Source organism: Lissotriton vulgaris, chromosome 4_1 (genome assembly GCF_964263255.1).
Source record: "Lissotriton vulgaris chromosome 4_1, aLisVul1.2, whole genome shotgun sequence".
Taxonomy (NCBI): Eukaryota; Metazoa; Chordata; class Amphibia; order Caudata; family Salamandridae; genus Lissotriton; species Lissotriton vulgaris.
The window spans coordinates 1,539,579,941-1,539,596,157 of NC_141691.1; the positions used below are offsets into that span (position 1 = coordinate 1,539,579,941).

The following is a 16,217-nucleotide window of genomic DNA, read 5'->3' on the forward strand; positions in this document are numbered from 1 at the left end:
GTGGGAGACAAGCAGGAATCAGGAGTTGGGAGACAAGCAGGAATGTGGAGAAGGGAGACAAGCAGGAATGGGGAGGTGGGAGACAAGCAGGAATCGGGAGGTGGGAGACAAGCAGGAATCAGGAGGTGGGAGACAAGCAGGAATCAGGAGGTGGGAGACAAGCAGGAATCGGGAGGTGGGAGACAATGGGAGACAAGCAGGAGGCGGGAGGTGGGAGACAAGCAGGAACCAGGAGGTGGGAGACAAGCAAGAAGCAGGATGTGGGAGACGAGCAGGAAGCGGGAAGTGGGAGACAAGCAGGAATCGGGAGGTGGGAGACAAGCAGGAATCGGGAGGTGGGAGACAAGCAGGAATCAGGAGGTGGGAGACAAGCAGGAATCAGGAGGTGGGAGACAAGCAGGAATCGGGAGGTGGGAGACAAACAGGAATCGGGAGGTGGCGGGAGGTGGGAGACAAGCAGGAATCAGGAGGTGGGAGACAAGCAGGAAGCGGGAGTTTGGAGACAAGCAGGAAGGGGAGGTGGGAGACAAGCAGGAATCAGGAGTTGGGAGACAAGCAGGAATGTGGAGAAGGGAGACAAGCAGGAATGGGGAGGTGGGAGACAAGCAGGAATCGGGAGGTGGGAGACAAGCAGGAATCAGGAGGTGGGAGACAAGCAGGAATCAGGAGGTGGGAGACGAGCAGGAATCGGGAGGTGGGAGACAATGGGAGACAAGCAGGAGGCGGGAGGTGGGAGACAAGCAGGAACCAGGAGGTGGGAGACAAGCAAGAAGCAGGATGTGGGAGACGAGCAGGAAGCGGGAAGTGGGAGACAAGCAGGAATCGGGAGGTGGGAGACAAGCAGGAATCGGGAGGTGGGAGACAAGCAGGAATCAGGAGGTGGGAGACAAGCAGGAATCGGGAGGTGGGAGACAATGGGAGACAAGCAGGAGGTAGGAGGTGGGAGACAAGCAGGAGGCAGGAGGTGGGAGACAAGCAGGAACCAGGAGGTGGGAGACAGCGGGACGTGGGAGACAAGCAAGAAGCGGGAGGTGGGAGACAAGCAGGAAGCGGGAGGTGGGAGACAAGCAAACATCGGGAGGTGGGAGACTAGCTTTGAAAACGTTAGTCTTCCGCTTGGATCGGGAGGTTTGGCATGTATGTCTTAACGCATTTCTTTTTACAGAAGACGCTCACTTGAGAAGTAAAAACACACTCAGTGAAGAGCCGTGCACAAAATCCTAGCTAAGGGCTGGGGTAGGTAATTAGGGTGAATATTGCAGGAATTTTTTGCAGCATTCGGTAAGTAGGCGTGCGGAGGATGTGAAGGGGTAAGGGTAGAAGCGTTGTTCCCCTTGCTACTCCACCCACCAATGCTTATCAGGGCACTGTGGGGGGGGAGCTGGATGATGAACATGGCTGTACATGGGCAGGTATAGGTCAAAAGTCTCTGCTCACTTGCCTCCCCAATATCCACGAGGCACTTGAGTAAGTGGGGTGGGGTCTGACCAGTGTGGAAACAACCTGCGTCCGATCTTATAAATGTGTCTAAAACGGCACAACTCTTAACCAAAGATGTTTTCATATCTTCCTTTTTCACCCAAGAAAAATCTTGCTGGTGGGTATCTGTAAGTTACCCTCAAGAGTAACAGCCGGCACTACGCAGCACTTGCGGTCAGTCACTAGACCACAGGCGAATTTCATATCTAACGCAGAATGCAACCAGCTGGCAAGAAGAAGCTAGCAGCTGGAAACTGGAAAGAAATGCAAATCACCCAGTGACGAAGGCATTCTAGTGGTTCCATCCTGGAGGAAAGATGCTCGAAGGAAACCATTAAGTAGGATCTCTCCTGCATGGCCACATTGCAGTGGCACACTACGAGAACAAACCAGGCTGCCATTGATAATTTTTAATGTATTCTGGAATATGTTGAATAATTATTTCAGGCCTTTATTAGTCTGTCGACGGTGGCAGAGCCAAGCCTTTCTTTCTTTGCAGTTTTATAAGAAATACAGTGTGGCGACATCCATTTAATTTCAAACGCTTTCTTCTATCACTGGGTTTTGAAAAGAATTGGAGCTGACATCACCTGCTCTTTGGCGTATTTTAAGATCCCGAGCTAAAATCCATTGTTCCATGTTTTATGCATTACATGAAAAAGAAAGTGCCTCGGTAATATTTTTTAAACATTTATTTTAAAAACAGCAATCAGGCTGCTTGTAATAACACTCAGCTCGGCTCTGAAAGCTGCATTATTCAATATGCCAGTAGCCCTTTCCATAATAGCAACATATTAGAAATTCATGCTGCTCTAATGCATCTGAATTCACTTCTCTGCTGCTCTCCCTATAGACCCATAGAAATATGGGCTGCAGTTTCCAATCTCGTGTACAGCCTGTATGCATGGGCGGATTGTCAAAACTGTTGTACTTCCAATACAAAGAGCAGCTTAATCGCACTCTGCAAACCACATGAAAGGCACTCGACCTTCACACTGTTTGTGAGTTGTGGAAATAATATTTCTTTTCAGCACTAGGTCACTTATGTGAACATATTAACCATTTGTAAAAAAAAAATGCGATGCTGTACATGGTGCTGATCATTGCACCGGCACACACGATGGAGAAAAGCACTGCTCCAGGCAACCAGAGCAGCACAAGGAACCAGGAAATGTAAAAAAGGAAAAACACAAGAGACAAGCCTTCCCTATCTATGCACCAGGAATTTGGAATAACATCTGGCATGCACCCTGCATGCGTGATTCTGGCTGCAAAGCAGGAATCGCGCTTCTCCTATGACATGGACACTCACAAACGAGTGTGGGGTGTGCCTGGATGAGACAGCAACCCACCGAGACAGCGTGGGGTGGGGAATTACGAGGACAGAAAAGAAACGCTTCTTTTCGAAAGATTATGAGAAAATGCATCCTTTCCAATCGTTTTGCACATTTTGTAGCAGCCTACAGGCTATAGGCTAAACTGCACGAAACCTATACCTTTTTTTAATTTTTGCAGTCTGTGGTATACTGTGTGTAAGGGATTTATAAACTGCATATTCACTGTGGTTGCTATCACAAGATGAGATTCAATTCAATTTTATCAATACGCATCGCTTTATCCCAGTGCAACAACTAGGATTTAAGTCAGGGAACCTGCAGTGACACAAAAACATATGAAGTCTATAGCAAGGAAACAGAGCTTTTCCACCAAAACAATGCATGTACACATATTACAGGGCTGACAAGTTTTCAGCCTGCTTACTCGTGTAATTTCCATGATTGCATTGTATGTGTTTGTGACATTTTCATAATTTATGTATGACACCTCGAGTGACACTTCTTCGCAAAGTGTATTGACCCAGGGCAGAGAAACAGCCATAGCGGCATAAACTATTACCTTCAGTACAGTATTATATTCAGTTACATTCAAGAATTATAATTACTGCATGCAGTACCAGCAACATATCCCAGCTGCAAAATGTTGCCAGAGAGATAGACATGAAGCAAACAGACTGATCCAAAACTATCAGGTTTACCATTTCCATGTATGAGGAGTTTACCCACAACAGGACATTTCTTTGCACTCTATTGCCTGTATTGCTGAATTTATTATAAAATAAAAATTACTGCAGGTACCAGACTGGAAATACAAAACCTGGAAGGGACCTCATCACACTAACCAAACCCAGTTATGCTACTGTCACAGTTCCCATACCTTTTCTACGCCCTTCCACAGTCAACTCAAAGCTTTCAAAAATGAGCAGGCCTGCCTTAATGATGGTCCAAGCTTAACAGGCTGTAGAAAGAAAGCTCGCAGCCAGAAGAGTACAAACAAATGTACCCTTGCAGAATAGATTCTTTGTATTCTGATACTGGGATTTGTTTCGACAGTCATTTTAGCTTGTTTCATGAGAAGGGCAGCCTTGCTCATAAAACAAGCTGAACCGACTATAAAAAAACAACAGAATCACTAAACGATGTTGCCTGGCTAACAGCAGTAGCAGTGAAAAAAATTGAAGTCGAACTGCTTTACCTCTATGCTCCTGTGTTATCAATTCTCAAAGAAAGGTCTGCAGGTAACAATAAAAGGTCTGCCGGGCAACCAGCGGCCCGAGTGCCATACATCGAGTACCACCTTAATCATCTATAGTGGCACATGCCGAAAAGCACACCATGTACCACTGTAGATGAATTTGAATAATATATTTCTGCTAGCATAATTCCTATGTTTCCTCATTGCTATGTACAGTACTCCATTCCTTCGAGGATATTAGGATAGCTAGTGAATACACACTTAAACACTGTGTTAGCGAGTACAACTGGTGAAATGCAGATTTTGCTTAATGAATTCTCACCAGGTTGTTCCCTTTTAAATGGTCCAGGGCACCACCTCACTTAAGAAGCGTCTCCACATTGACTAATGCTAGGCTTCATCCCACATTCACTGTTAGAGAGGTTTGCAGTGTATTGGGCCTGCCAGTCATATCAGTAAATGCTGCAAACAGGTCCAGTGAGGAGATGGGCATAATTCTGCTATCTTCCCCCTCTTGTTTAGTGGAAGTGTCTCAATCCCTGGAATCACATTTGATAGAATTATAATGCAGGCAGTCCATGTGAATTTTTTTGTGGTCTTTGGGTTGCATTTAGCCCATTCTATTACCTGGGGACGCTTTGTGGGGCTACAAGACGCAAGGTACTTATGAAAGGTCTTTTAATTGATACCCTCACTTTCGAGGCAATCCTCGCAAACCTGTATCTTTTCTCAGTACACCTCTGCCGCATAACAGTGAAGGGAATCTAGCGGTTCACGGCTTCCATTGTTTGTTACTTAAACACTCTTTGCACATTGTGTTCATCATAGCAGTACTATGATGGTCCCGCCATCTATCTAGGCTTAGGTGAGGTTCACAAAGTCCCTATTGCACAAAACAACATATCTTTAAATTGCCTGAAGATAACTGAGGATTTCTAAATATCAACCTGTCAAGGTACCTGGACAAAGGAGACCGCTTTCCTTCATCTGCTCAGACAACTCTGTCACTTGTTTCACTTCCTGTCCTAGAAAAGCAACCCTGCCCATCAAACAAAGAAGAAACACTGACAGTTCTTCCTATCACATTGAGGACTTCAAGGGCTCCACAGCCGTCCCCTAGTACATAACACAACGCCTTGGCACTGATTGGCAACATTTATCCGTCTAAAATGTAGCTCATTTTCACTAAATGATGCATTAAAAGTATTCATATACATTGTAATTGCTGATGTTTGGATATACTTGCTAGGTTTACCTAACAAAAATATTGAACACATTTTAAGGGAAAAAGGCACACTTTAGTTTTTTTTGTAAATATGAGGATAGCTTCTAATATGTGCACCAATGTGATTTAGTGACTGAAAATATTTTGGTAGCACTAAAATAAATATCCTGCGTCAAATTTAGAAAAGATTCTTCCTGTTTTGTGAAGCCAATGGAAAAAGAAATCATATTTTGCACATGCACTGATTCATCAAGTCAGTTTGTGCATGTGCTGTGTGTTTTCAAATTATTATTATTATTTAAATTGCCTATCATACTGTCATCTGCCCCAGCACAAAATGTGTGATTGGGAACATGCACGAGCAGGACAGCCACAGAGGATGTCACTGTAAAGCCAAGAGACAACATTTCCCTTTAAGGCATTGCAAGTCCCATACTCAACTGCTCTTGTAAATATAGAATTACATTTCTACTACTAACATACAGATGTTTAAGGTTTCTACTAGAGGATGGCATGGATGAAAAGTTGGGAGCGTGCTGAGATCCACAGAGATGGTGTATGAGGGCTAATGCATATTGAAGAAGTAGAAGAGTACCTACTTTCCCTACAATGCACTGTGGGCTAACCAGAAAATGTAACTGGTCACCTGTCAACTGGCAGCTTGGATTGTGAATCTCTAAATGCAAACACAGATTTGCAAAAAATCTGCAGTTGTAATTACATGAATCACCTGATTAGTTTCATATTCACTGTTTACAATGATATTTAGAAATGTATTTGCATGGACACTCGCGCAGCATAATACAAATTTGTGCTGCACTAGCAGGCCTTTAAAATCTACAATAATTAGATGCTACGTTTTGCATTGCAATACGTTACACAAGCACCCGCTTAAAACATTAGTAAATTTAACCCTTTAGTTGCGCCCATAATGGGTTGTCTATCCTACTTTCCAGATCTCTCTTGACTTCTGAACTACCTTATTGAGGACAGTGTCCTGAGAACTAGGTTGTGTTTTAAGAATAGACTTTTCAGACCTGCCTCTTGTTCAGCAATTCATTGTGATAATCTACAAGCTCTCAAGGCCCTGTGTTCACAGTTCTCTGAGAGAGGCAAATCGTTGTCCTTGCTGGGCAGAATGTCTGTCTTGTTTAGCTGTGGAATCCATAAACTAGTGGTATTAATGTCAGTCTGGGAACATTAGTGTTTAAAGACAAACTTGGGTTCTAAATTGTAAGCCTAGGATACAGAGGGTGACTTCCACACACCATTACTCCGACTCGTTATCAAAGAGCGGTGCATTACTCTTTCTCCATTAAGACAGGTTTATTGGCCTTACAGCTGGGTCCCTTTACGTCATTTAATATCAATTTCAGCTTTTGAGTAAGAGGAAAAATCATTCATCACAATATTTTATATTTTTCAGGAAATCCATACTTGTTTCCATTTCTATGAGGAATATAATTTCTAAAATTACTGTCCAAAATCTACTGGAGGGTGTAAAATATAAATTGTCTTTCTTTTAAAGCCAATAAATGAAAAGAAAAGAAATGGGAGGATATTTACTTCTGACATGTACTAGTATCCAATAAACCGGTGGTTCAATTTTGTGAAAGTTTATCATCATCTATGAAATATAAACAGCTAAGCCCGACTGAGTGATAGACCTCATCGCTGAAGTAATTTTCCCGGAATCTGAATCCTGCAGTCGGCCAAGGAAAACTCATCTATTCCTAAAGACATTGGAAGCCAAGCACGGGAAATAGAAAACCTACATGTTTTCTGTGAACATGGCTTTCATAACAGATACCAACCATGATCCACTATCATTTTCACTGGGAATAAATAAAGAAAATTGATTATACTTTTGGATTTCTTTTTCCTATTTAGGCATGGCAGAAATTAAATTTGCCTCTGGTTTAGACCGGTCAGTATCATGCGGAAAGTACTTAGTAAATGGAAAAATAAATCTTGCCATGAATTGTGAAATAAGAACAAAGAACCTTGAGAATCTAAGTCACCAGATACATGATGTGATTACCTTGCCTTAAAAGTATATGTAGTCGGTGCGATCCAAAATTCATGAGCACATAGTCCAGAATTTGCTTAACAAAGGGAACTCTTTTAACCCATATATGCACTGTCTATCAATATCTCTGAGACTGGAAAACTTTGGAAATATTAAAACGGCTCTCACCTCATTGCTAGAGCATTTCTTTCTGAATCTTGGATTATATGCCAGTGAAATACTGATGACCAATCACTGGACACACAGAACAGCGGAAGATTGGTGGTGACATTTAGTGAAGCCTTTGACTATGTCTTACCTCTGACAAGCCGTCAACTTTATTCAGTAATCCATTGATGATGGTTTAGGGCTCAATTAACAAAAGGTAGAGAATAAGGGATTGCCAATTGCTCACACATGACCAATTTTATGTTTACAGGAAATTTGTGAATTCTGTTGGATTCTGAAAGAATTGAAGGGTACCCATGGGAATCTATGTAGTTACTATTGAATATTAAGATGCACAGTAAATACAAAAAATAAGTCCCTAAATAAACAGCACTTTGCTGCTTTGCATCTATGGGTGTGCTACACACATCTGCATACATACATACATGAAAACATTCCTACATACATATCATTTCCAGCCAAGGAAATATGCATATGGAAATTGAATGCAAATGTGTGTTTATCACATTTATATTCTTTTGTTTTTCCATGCAGAATCTTTTCAATAAAGGATCTTCTACAACCCCCTTAATTAGGGGGATTTAACTCCTGATTTTCACCTAAATTTGCAAGTTAAGTGTATTCAAGGTTTTTACCTACCCACAAGAGGTATGTGAATATATCCAAATTGAGCAGTTTGTTGGCATTCGCTTGCTTTTCAAGGTAGAATCCTGAAAACAGCTGCATAGATGCCCCTGTCTCTGAATTTGTGAATGCTAAGGTGTTATCAAGAATGCAAAAATTCTGTATTAACAATTTCCAGTTGCTTAGTTTACATTCTGTAAAGCAATAAATGAACTTTGCTTTTTCGGATGCATTTATGGAAATTTAGCTTTAGGAAATGGTTCTTCAAAGCCACAGACCTGCTTTTCTATGGATTTCTTTTGTGGCTCAGCAAACAGGGTGGCAAATCCACCAGTTTTCTTACTTTCTCCACACGTTTGAGTGTCTGAATGTTTTTCACCAGCATTGTGTTCCTCGTTCTAGTTTAGTTCTGTGTTAGTGTTTATGATCTATTATTTTGTAACCTACCTACTTATTTAAATTTGTGATCTGGCACAGATGGAAATGCATATTGGAAAATACTAAATACCTGCTTGAATATACTTCTTTAGTAGTTGACACATGGACAAACTCTTTACATCAGCTTCCTTCACTGGGCTCTGCGGGTGAGTGATTCAAATAATGTTTGGGATTGATCCTCGGGAAATCTCAACATTAAACTTCTTGCAATTCATGCCTCCCATGTCTGGATGGCCAAGCAAAGACAGCAAATGCACATCTTTGATTATTACTGGTTCTATGTTGGTTTAATTGATCTTGTTTTCTAAACACTCGTCAGAATGCCAACTGCAAACCTTCTACAGCATGTGGCTCTCAACGCAACACACACAAAATTCCCTTTCCCTTGTCATTAACCCTGTTTGTCCCTTCTGTATGCATCTCATACCCTTCAAAAAATGGCATCTACTACAATAACAAAGGGGAACAAAAAGTCAATGTGATACTATCAAAGTCGCATTTATAAACCGTGTCAGCATAAGCATGTCTTCTTAAAACAACTGGGAACCCTGCATTACCACCAGCATTGTTGTGGGCAACTTCAAATAAAGCATCTCCTTCGACTGGTTCTCAAGCTGTCCAGAACCGTGTGGCAGTGCATACTCCTGTGCGATAAACATTTCCTAGGCAACTAACAAATCATAGAAACAACAATGTGCAGAGGATTCAACAGAAACAATAAACTAAATGTAAAAAACTATTTGTTTTATTCAATGTTTTAAAGATTCGTATTATTAAAAGCTTGTCAAACAGAACAGCACACAATATATCTGCACAATCAATACACTTCATGTAATCAAAAAATACATACACATACAATTACATCTATTAACATTTCATTAAAAAGAGTTTTTTTATAAAAAAGTAGTAATTATCGACCCGCGTTTCGGCGTATCAGACGCCTTCTTCAGGAAATTACCACAAATTACCTGCAAAAAATTGTAAAAAAAAAATAATAATAATAAAAGAAGATGTTAAAATGCAAATACATTTTCAGTACATTCAGTGTTTATTTTTTCATCCTATTATTGTCCTATTCCACACTTATGCATTTTGTTCAACTTTTGTCATAACACCGTTATATATAAGATATTATTAAAAAAAGATTTCCATGAAAAATACATATGCAGTCGTTTATTTAACAATAAACAAATAATTTTATGTTCCTATGTTGCCTCCATAAATTCAAAACATTTCTCATTATGTGATTATAGACATTGTCTTATTTGAGTACTCAATTGCAACTATTCTAATATGGTATCTGGGGAGACCATATGGTGAGCTATCAATGGATGGAGTCTCCCTAGTGTCTAGACATATAAAAAACTAATATCAAAACTTACTTAATTTTTTGCGTGATAGCTCAAAAGCTTGAATGATTTTGCTATTTTCAGTATCAGATAAACTTCTGCAATACAAAAATTATACTCTCAGGTTTTATCTTATTTATACATGTGTAGTTCCTTGCTTCCTACATAGTGTGTCGTATGAATGATAACTTACTTAGATTTCCCTTAAAATGATAGCGGGATTGTAGTTAGAACCGTAATTAAAGATTCCTTAAATAGGGACCTCCTTCTTCTTGCCATGATAGAAATTAATACAGCTTTTTAATTTGTATCATCTGTTCAGTTATTTCAATTTCATAGGTTTATGTTGCACTTATTTTTATTTACCTAAAATCAGTATGGTTGGCCAAGAAGAGAAGATATTCCACAATTTCTGACATCATACATGGGACCAGTAACGATAGACTAATTAAGAATAGAAAAAATATATATCAGTTTCACAACTTTAATAAAGTGAAAACCTGATCAAAAAGAAGTATGTCTGAGTTATTTTCAAAAAAGACTTGGTGATTTGATACATTTTTCAAGACATGTTTTAAAACATCTGTTACTGAAAGTAAGATAATACAATTCAGAACATATTCAAAACATACTCTCTGTGTCATCTCACATTGTAATAGATATCTAAAGGCTCGATTTGCTCGCACAATTCTCAGATCTAATTTTATGCGTAAACTATTAACAGTTTGAGATCGAAAAAAACGAGAATAGACTGCTATATTCTAACATGTTATTATCTGTATTACCTTAAAATGTTATATCTGACGATTTGTCCCGGAGCTAATTGAGCATCTCGTAAGGTTCAGATTATATGCCAAAAACTGTATAAAAAAGGAAATTATGTTTATTGGTAATGAAGACAACATATGTTATCCTCGAAATTTTCCTGGCACTGTCTTTGCTTTACTATCTTATCCCTCCCTGTGCCTTGCGGTCCTTATAATAATTAGGGGATATCAATGACTACAGCTAGTGGTTCATAGATACACCCACTAATTATGTCAGCCTATCTATAGTGAGGACTATCTCGATATAACATGTTAAAATGCCCTGTTCCGTTCAGTTAGATACTCATGGCTCCTAAATTCACCCATTTCTATTATCGGCTCACCCCAAAAAATATATCTAGTCCAAAATTCTAAAAACACGAATATCTATTCAAATTGATGCCATACAGAGCTTTTTAATCATTGAAAAAATATAAATATATAGTTTGTGATAAATGATATATATAAATACCTACACGTACATAGATGATAATACGTAACTTCAGCGTGATCTTGTGATGTTTAAATTTAATGATGCAAGTTTGTCCCCGACGCCGGCACTGATACTACTACCGACCCGCCACATATATGAAAAGAGAAATATATATAAATAAAAAAACGGGGGGAGTCACTATATAGCCAGCAATACAATATGAACGTGTCATATTCTTAAAGAACTGTCCCAAACATACCTGCGTCCGGGTAGAGCGAAAGTTTAGCTCCGGTGTATCCAGCGGCTTCTGGCGTCATGGGTAGTGGAGATCCGAGAAACCGGATACTCCATTGCGGGTGTTTAAATAGTCCCCTCTCTATTTCCGTGGTGAAACACGTGATCTAACGCGGTCATTTAGATCTATTATTTTCCGAATTCGCATACGAATATAATTCATTACGTAAAAAAACGAATAACGATGTTATGAAAAAAATAATAAGAATGGATAAAAATCGGCATAATATCGTGTTTCATTGAGAGCACAATGCTACCTAGTTATAACAACAATGTCTCTCAGATAGTTTTCTCTGTCGATTGGTAGTTAACATAGACAGAGGACTAATCTGTTATCCTAGGATGTACTTAATTCAAGGAGAAAGAACAAAGTTCTTATGACGTCCACATTCTCATGCTATACAGATCCTGTCTCAATATTTTATATAGAACAACAAAGGAAAGAATATCTGTATTCCTTAAAACTAATATAGTTGAATTGAAGACTATATTAACCCAAGTTATTCCCATTAGAAACTCATTTATAAACCTATTCCTATTATATCTGACAATCTATATTTTTGTTCACAGGTCTTCTGGGCAATGTCTCCAGATAGTTAAATGATAGCGTTTTCCCAAGGAATTTCGCTATTTAATCCTTTTCTATAAGAATCCAATGAAAAAATCCAGAATACCTCCTGTTTCTTTCGTATTTGTAGACCTCCCTTATTGTCTGGGGTCCTTATCTTTTCAAGAATTCTCCATTGGAACTCCTCTGGTTTATGATCCATTTCTAGAAAATGTTTCACCGTAGGCGATAAAAGCTTCTTTGTTCTGATGGCCGAACGATGTTCAGTCAATCTGGTTTGAATGGGTCTTGATGTTTCTCCCACATATCCTAATGCACATGGTCATAGGATAAAATAAATGATGTTGGAGGTTTTACAGTTCCACATTTCAGTTGCCCGCATGGTATAACCATTGTGAGAAAACATTTCTCCTTCTAGGATCATGTTACATGACTTACAAGAGGAACATTTCATTGTTCCTCTTACTGGTACATTACTGTCTATTGATTTTTGAACAAAACTTCTATTTTTTGTTTGATCATCAAATCTTGAGTGTACAACAAGATCTTTAATGTTTCTATTACGCCGATGGGCAAACATAGGTTTTGGTAATTTGAGATTCTGTGTCGGATTACTGTTCAGAATATGCCAGTTACCATTAATAATCTGTTTGATTTTTGCGTCTAATGTAGAGTGTCTGGTGGCACTGAGTTTTTTCTTTAGCAACTTTAGATCGTAGCAAGTGGTCCCTGTCAAAAAATCTTGCTTTCTTATATGAATCCCTCACTAATTGGTGGGGATATCCTCTTTCAGATCCGAACAATTTCTTCTAACTCGCAAGAATTGCGAAAATGGGATACTCTGTTTTTGATTTCTCAAATGAAAACTATTAAAATGTAACAGAGTATTCCGCGCTGTCGGCTTCACATATAGACATACTTTTAATTTTCCTTGACTATGGAAAATAAGGATATCTAAAAATTCCACTTTTTCTGCATTTATCTGGGCAGTGAACTTCAGGTTCTGATGGGTGACATTTAACCAGTCAATAAACTCAAGTAATGAGTCCCATCCCATTGGTCCAGATAAAAAAGATATCATCAATATATCTAGACCAATGGGAGACTGACTCAAAAAATGGGGCGATCTCGTTGTATATAAATCGCTTTTCAAAGGCTGCCATGTATATATTAGCAATGGATGGCACAACTGATGCGCCCATACTTACGCCTTTTACCTGACGGAAAAGAGAGTGCCCAAACTCAATTATATTATCAGTCAGGACAATATTAAGACAAGCCAAGATGAATAACTTGGGGCAAGATATATTATATTCCTCAAGGAACCAATTAGTTGCTTCCATAGCTCCTTCTAAAGGGATAATATTATAGAGCGATTCTACATCTAACGTGACTAACAAGTCTTTGTTGGGATCGAATTTTATATGTTCAACTTTGTTAATGATTTCTTCCGTATCCTTTATATACGAAGTTATTTTGGGGATATGGGGGCGTAGTAAATGATCAACAAATTTTGATAAAGGATCTGTATTGGTACCAATTGTGGATACTATTAGTCTATATGGTGTGTCCACGGTTATCTTCTGCACTTTAGGCATACTGTAAATGCATGCTGTCTTGCCTTTATGGTGATTCAAATATTCAAATTCTTTTATTGTTATATCTCCATCAACTAAGGCTCTATGTGTAAGATCCTGTATTTTTTTCGAAATTCCTATCATTGGATTTGCTGTTATAGTAGTATAGAAGGCTTTATCACTAAGCATGGTTCTCATTTTATTTTCATAGTTTATTGCATCAATAACCACTATGCCTCCTCCCTTGTCGCAACTTTTTATAACCAAATCACTATTATTGCCTAAAGAATTTAATGCTCTGTGTTCTTCTCTAAGTTATACAAGGGCTGAAGCGTAATGCCTGTTCTAATCTTTGTAATACCACCAATTCAAAAGCAGCCACTTCCGGTCCCAATTGGTCTAAAGAAGGGCTGAAGGTAGACGGTAAGCTTAGAGTTCTAGTCATATCTAAATCCATGTCTCTTTCTTCATCTTGATTAAAAAACTTTTTGAGCCTAATTCCACGAAAAAAAGAAATAATATCCTGATGTAATTCAAAGATGTTAACATGGGAATGGGGCACATAAGAAAGCCCTTTAGATAAAAGACTTGTACTATGTGCATCTAAGTCTACTATTGACAGATTGAAAATAGGGATTACAATCCCTGCTTCCAATACTGCCGATTGCGTGTCTCCCGCATGAGTTGAGGGTCCTGCGGTTGGTGATGGTGTTGGGGTTGGCAATTTCCTCTGGTCTGAGTCTGAAATCTGACTCGCTGTCGTCTCCTGTGTGTGCCTCAATTGGCTAAAAAAGGCTGAGGTTGATTACGTTTAGCTTGAAAAGAATGAAAGATTCATAGTAGGTATTGCTGTTGTCACCTTCTGAATCTGACGTATCTGAGAAAGTATTTACTCTTTGTTGTTGTGGTCTCATTTCGTCTATGTAATGATTTTGTTTATAAAACTCCTGTCTAAGATACAGATAGGTGTTCTCTATACTATAGAATCTTTTATCTTTAGTTAGTTTATCGTTTTTTCGTTTATTTAAATAATTGGTAAAAGATTCTAACTCTTAATTACTCTTCTAATTTTTTTAGAGCTTCCTCTACACTGTTCGTACAATCCCGCTATCATTTTAAGGGAAATCTAAGTAAGTTATCATTCATACGACACACTATGTAGGAAGCAAGGAACTACACATGTATTAATAAGATAAAACCTGAGAGTATAATTTGTGCATTGCAGAATTTTATCCGATACTGAAAATAGCAAAATCATTCAAGCTTTTGAGCTATCACGTGAAAATTTAAGTAAGTTCTGATATTAGTTTTTTATATGTCTACATACTGGGGAGACTCTATTCATTGATAGCTAACCATATGGTCTCCCCAGATACCATATTAGAATAGTTGCAATATAGTCCTCAAATAAGACAATGTCTATAATCACATAATGAGAAATGTTTTGAATTCATGGAGGCAACATAGGAACATAAAATTATTTGTTTATTGTTAAATAAACGACTGCATATATATATTTCATAGAAATCTTTTTTGAATAATATCTTATATATAACGGTGTTATGACAAAAGTTGAACAAAATGCATAAGTGTGAAATAGGACAATTATAGGATGAAAAAATAAACAGTGAATGTACTGAAAATGTATTTGCATTTTAACATCTTCTTTTATTATTATTATTATTTTTTTACAATTTTTTGCAGGTAATTTGTGGTAATTTCCTAAAGAAGGCGTCCAATACGCCGAAACGCGCGTCGATAATTACTGCTTTTTTATAACAACTCTTTTTAATGAAATGTTAATAGATGTAATTGTATGTGTATGTATTTTTTTGATTACATGAAGTGTATTGATTGTGCAGATATATTGTGTGCTGTTCTGGTGGACAAGCTTTTAATAATATGAATCTTTAAATCATTAAATAAAACAAATAGTTTTTTATCATTTAGTTTATTGTTTCTGTTGAATCCTCCGCACATTGTTGTTTTTATGATTTGTTAGTTGCCTAGGAAATGTTTATCGCACTTGTTTTTCCCTGTCTTAGGAATTGAACCACTTACAGTTCAGGGGGCCCTTGATAATCCCAATAGCAATGCATACTCCTGACAGCAAAGAATGCATATGACTGTAAATATATGGTCTTCAAGTGCTAAAAGGCCATACTAGTTGCAGATGCATCAGGTTCATGCTGTATAAATATTCCTAACATAAGATATATCTTTTATGGGGCCTCATAAGCAGGTAGTCATTCTTTCTAGAAAGGAACATGTATTTCATCAGTTTGTGATAACTTCATGACATTAAATATTCTTAACAATCGCTTTGAAGTGAGTTTGAGTCTGTAGTTCTAAGGAATATAGGAACTGTCGGTTATGAAAAGAGTAAGGTGGAAACAACTGAACTTGAAGAAGTTATGGTATATTTAAAAGGCTTCTAGCCGAATATTTCATATTTACACATGACAGTTAAAAAAAGATTAAAGCTGTCTTTCAAGAACGTGACAGCAAATTATTAAAGGTGCTGAGTACGGCCCATAACGAATTTAGAAACCTAACATGAGATAAGGTACACAAACGAAAGTCTAAATCAAACAGCCAACCATCTCAAATACCAAGATGTTAAGAACTTGAATGCAGAATGGAAGAGCACCAGAAAGTCATTACTTTCTAGAAAACAGGTGCAAAATAAAATACT

The 16,217-nt window shown here is 38.3% G+C and overlaps 1 protein-coding gene across 2 annotated transcripts in view; it reads right to left on the reverse strand.

Moving 5' to 3' along the window:
• Nucleotides 1-16,217, reverse strand: part of TOX (thymocyte selection associated high mobility group box) — a 365,646-nt gene that overhangs the window by 117,678 nt on the left and 231,751 nt on the right. The window lies entirely within an intron of this gene.